This window comes from Astyanax mexicanus, chromosome 1, assembly GCF_023375975.1.
Source record: "Astyanax mexicanus isolate ESR-SI-001 chromosome 1, AstMex3_surface, whole genome shotgun sequence".
In the NCBI taxonomy this organism is placed as follows: Eukaryota; Metazoa; Chordata; class Actinopteri; order Characiformes; family Acestrorhamphidae; genus Astyanax; species Astyanax mexicanus.
This window is the reverse complement of record NC_064408.1, coordinates 29,674,353-29,679,731: the sequence shown is the minus strand read 5'-3', so window position 1 is coordinate 29,679,731 and position 5,379 is coordinate 29,674,353.

The window sequence follows — 5,379 nt, the reverse complement described above, 5'->3', positions numbered from 1 at the left end:
CAGCACCGCCAGACCCCTGCAGGCTGAGTGAGGAAACAGCGCGGGGCTTTCACACTCAGCCTCTGACAGCAGAGGGAGGAATGGTGGTCAAACAAGGGCTCCCCCTCAATCCCTCCTCCTCCTCCTCCTCCTCCTCCTCCCTCCAGTGCCAAAACTGCGCTTAGTGGAGATGCTCGACTCCTGAAAGGGTGAATCATTTGAACCGACTCTTTTTTTTTTTTTTTTTTTTAGCGTTTTGACATACAGCTCTGGAATAAAATAAGACCAGTTTCTGACTTTAGTTTCTGAATCAATTTCTCTGATTTTGCTATTTATAGGTATATGTTTGAATATCCCTTACTAAAGACCCATAGTAACACTATCATATGCATATATAGCTACATATGCATTTCCTTAAGGAAATACTAGTGTTTGTAAAAGGGAAAACAAATACAAATACGTTAATATTGAGACTCAGTTACAAAAATAATTTGTGCTACAATATTATAACTATTGTGCCATGTTTTTGCAATGACATACCATTGTGTTATTACAATGTTATTATAATTGTCGTGTTGTTTAAATTACATTTTAACCATGTTATTACCATGCTATGACTATTGTGTTACAGTTGTGTTACTAATGTTACAATATTATGAGTGAGAGAGGTTATGTAGTAATGCATGTGTATTGAGAGGGATAGAGAGAAAGGGTGGCTGAACATAAGCCCAGTGGCAGTAAAGAACCGCTTTAAACTTGATATTGAGATATTATTAATATTTTTAATATTTTTGTAATATCATGTAACATCTATATCTATGTAATATTTGCCTGTTAAGGGAAAAGTTATCTGAATTCAAAATGGCAAGCTCAATGACTGGTACCTAAAAACAATTGAGAAGTGCATTTAATATTTGTGTAGTGTTCTGTAGTTAAAAAAACAGAATATAAATGCTGTAGAGATCCCTGCAGAATTCCGATAGTTGTTTTTTCAATAGAGAGGCTGTTTGAGCTTTCGAGTGAGAAGCTGACATAAACATGGCAGTGTGGGTTTAAGGCTTCTGAGCATGCTCAGTTGCTGCTTAATTGATTAAAGTTATCTGAACTTAAAACAACAAGTACCGTCATTACATTTTGCTATTAACTGGAACTAAAACAGCAAGTAAGAAGAGCATTTTGTTGGTAACTGAGTAAAGTTCAATAACTTATTTAAGCATTAACAGTTTTTTTTATTTTTTAGTGTATACTGAAAAATGAGTGCTCTGTAGAAAACATGAGAATATTTCTATAATGTTTCTAATAGAGCATCCCCTTATTTACACAGACTTTGGCCTTATTTTAGCTGTAATTCGTTGCTATTTGTGGATCTACTGGTGAGTAGAAGCAGCGAGTTCGGAATGGAGTCGATTTGAGAATCAATGAATCGTTTAACTGAGTGTTCGATTCTTTGGATGAGGGAATTCCGCGGAGTCGGTTGGATCGGTGATTCGGACTCGGCTCTCGGCGGCTCTGAGAGAGAGGAGGGTGAGTGAAGCGGAGAGCAGCGCGGGGAGACTGAGGGGTAAACACGGGGGACGCAGCGGAGCTCTGAGAGGAGATCGGGCTGCTGAACACAGCGCTGACCGGCTGCTGCTGCTCCTGTCCGCTGATACACCGAGCAGATTATATTAATAATACTGTAGTATTAACTGTTCATTTCAGTTTAAGCTTTATCTGCATTTCTTTGGTCTCTGATTTTACTCCTGAACATGTGCACGACTCTGCGGCTGTTTCTTAGCAACACAGCCTTTTCGCCTTGTTGCTAAGTAACCACGTGGTACCCGTACCTGTCAGCTCGCGTCACTTTACACACTCTGTGGTCAGATGTGTCCAGGTGTGAGGATGCTGGGGTTTTGTGAGCTGTGAACTCTCAGAGAGAGGGATGAACGTGCTGACCCTCTGTCACACACTGAGGGAGAGAGAGGGGGGGGGGGGGTACTCTCTCTAGTGGTGTAAGAGGAACAGAGAGAGAGGACTCAAGACTAGAACTACAAGAGGCGAAAAAAACAGCACACATTCTTTTAATTTATCATATTTTTTATTTGTACACAATATTTTCCCTTTCTTAGCCAACTAACCCACACATTCCCCTACCACTGCAATGCTCCAGGCCCTCACATATTAAGACAATCATTTATGAAAACCTTTTTTTATCTTAGCCCATCAAATTAAGTTTTGTAATTTCAACTTAACGCTCTTAGCTAGGTTTTTATGTTACTTTAATAAAATTGAAATTTGGAATGAGATAAATGAACTTGAAACTGGCCAACAAAAAAAAAGTCGCCACCAAAAATATTTTGTTGAACTGCCTTTAGCTTTGATTGTGGCATTGTTTTAAAAAGCTTCTGCATTGTCACAAGATTTATTTCAATCCAGAGTTGCGTTATTTTTTCACCAAGATCTTGCAGCATTGATGATGGTAGAGTCTGACCACTGCACAAATCCTTCTCCAGCACATCCCAAATTCTGATTCAGATTCTCAGTGAAGTTAATGTCTGGACTCTGCGGTGAACATGTGTGAAAATGATGATCTCATGCTCCCTGAACCAACTCTTTCACAATTCCAGTTGCACGAATCCTGACATTGTCATCTTGGAATATGCCTGTGCCATCAGGGAAGAAGAAATCCATTGATGGAATAACCTGGTCTATATTCAGTATATTCAGGTAGTCAGCTGACCTCATTCTTTCAGCACATACTGTTGCTGAACCTTATCCTGCAGACCAACTGCAGCATCAACCCCACATCATTTACTTAGTTAAATCCAGGTGGAGACTTTTTTTTGGCCAGGACTGAACTTGGGTTGAAGCTGCTAATATGTTTTACAGTGTATAGGAGAGTGAGGACCAGCACATTCAGCTACTTTAATTTGCACCCATTGCCGACACAGATCTAAAAGTGCCCACACACTGCTTGTCTAGTTCCTGTAGAGGAGTACTTTAATGAACAGTAGAAACAGTTGCCCCCAAAAAAGTATTACAGTTTAATTTATCAGGTGAGAATGTTGTTAATTTACAAATAAAAGTTATTTAAATGTAATTAAAATAAGACCAAATGTGTGTAAAAGCAGCAGGTCAATTCGTGCCCTCAGATCCACCTTGGACATCTGTTCTTTTGGCTTTGAAGCTTGTAAGGATGATGTGATTTATATGATGTGATAGTGGTATAAGTCAGAAACAACACGAACACCATGATAAAATGTATTTGTTGTTTATTTTTGAAAAAATGTTTATCAAATATCAATATCAAACCCCATGTGTATATTATATATTCCCGGTGTTGTGCCGAATTAAAGTTAAAGCACTTTTATCAAGAAGATGAGAGAGGTTTGAGAGTGCTTTTCATGACGGGTTTTTTTTCATGGAGGGGTGCAGATTCCGGCACTACTATGGTGCCAAATTCAGCACCCCCGCCAGGAAAAGCATTCCCTCACGGGAGAGTCTGCAGGTTGTATGACAATTTTTCGTTATTTCTTAGGAGTCAGTGTAGCTTAGAACAGCATCTTGGATATCTTCATTTACTAAAAAAAGTTAAAGCCAAGAAGACATACGTGTGCGCTCCCGAGGCGGGTGCTTTTCCTAGCGGGGGTGCTGAATTTGGCACAACACCGGCATGACTTGAAGGAAGCAAAACCTTTACTTCATAGAACATCCATTCCTTATCACAGTTAAGTGATGTTCTTCTCTTTTTGGTCTGGTCTCTACAGTAAAGCTAAGGTGATCAGTGTGTATATCAATTTGGGACTTGAACTAAACTGAGTGAAACAAATCCTAAAAAAAGGAATAAGGAATGAAAAATTGATGAAAAAAATGGGGCCAAGTAAAACTAGTCCTTATCTCAAATGTACTTTAGGAGGGAGAAATATGTTGTAGCATTTAAAACACATAAAAAAAAACTCAGCACACCCTGTACGAATAAACAGAACCAGGTCATACCAATCTCTCAACTGAAGCTCTAAAGGGCTGAGGATTTGCATATTTTATTTACTTCCATTTTCAGTGATCCATTGACTCTTCATCTCAGTTTTGCCCAAATATTTAATTTTAGGTTTCTCATCACTGTTTTTTTTTATTAATGGATATGAAGTATAAAACGAACTCAATAATAATCGCAAAAGATCAGAACACTGTGTGTGTTTGCATCAGTTATTTCTGTGATGTGTTTTTCTAAGTGTACTATCTATCTCTTCTTCATGCAGACTGCACACTGTCCTCCTGATCTCATCAATCGCACTGAACAAGCACTGGGTTCTGGGGGCACTGCGTGTCTCTGAGGAGCATTTAGCTACTGGGAGCTTTTTTTCTGGAAGTCATGCTGTGTGTCAGAGTTCTTTGTTCTGAGGCCTGTATCTGTCAGTGAGGGGGAGTGACCCGGGTTTACTATGAGGGCATTGCGTGCAGCTTACTGTCAAACTCTGTGTTCTGAGAGATGTAAACAGATCTACACACACGGACACAGAAACAGAAAATGAAAAAGTGTGGGTCTTGCACTGACCTATGAGCATCCATATTTTTAAGCTATGCCCATGTATTATGCTTCAATTTCTCAAATTACGTAGGCCATTTTCTTGATAAAATACATTTGTTATTTTAGGAAGCAATGTGTATGTTGTGATAATAGACAAAACAATAAATGAGCACAAAAAATAAGTAAATATGTGAATCCACTGTCATTTAGGGTTCTGTACCACTTCACACAGTGTCAGGAGAAGAGAGATGACCTGTAGATACATTTATTCAGTGGTGAAGCCCAGGAACGTGTCTAGACTGCAAAGACCAGGGTTCAGCGAGAGACTAAAGTACACAAAATTACATAATAAATAAATCAATACATGCATTTAATCAAGTAAATGATTAAACACATTTTGGTCATGCAAAGGTTATTATTATTATTTACTTATTTGTGAATTCCTATATTTATGTGTATACACAATTGTTATTTTTTTGTATTTGTTTACTTATAATTATAATTTGGTGAGAGGTCCTACCAGAGTATTAAACAGGATGGTAAACACAGAAGGTAAAAAGTCAATTATTCTTTCATTCAATGCACCAGTTCATTATTGGTATCATTCATTCATTAAGTGAAACCAGCCACTAGAGCCTAACACACAGAAATTAAAAGTGGAAATATGAAATTAACTAAATGAAAAAAGAAAAAAGAAAACCATAAATGGAATTTAGAATGCAGAAATATGGAATAAAATATAAGCACAATATAGAAATAAATATAGAAATGTAAAAATACTTACAAATGAATGGAAAATTGAGAAATACAGAATTGAATAAATTAAGAATTGTGTAAATAATTAATCAAATATTAATTAAACATTTAGAAATATGGAAATATTTAAAAATAAA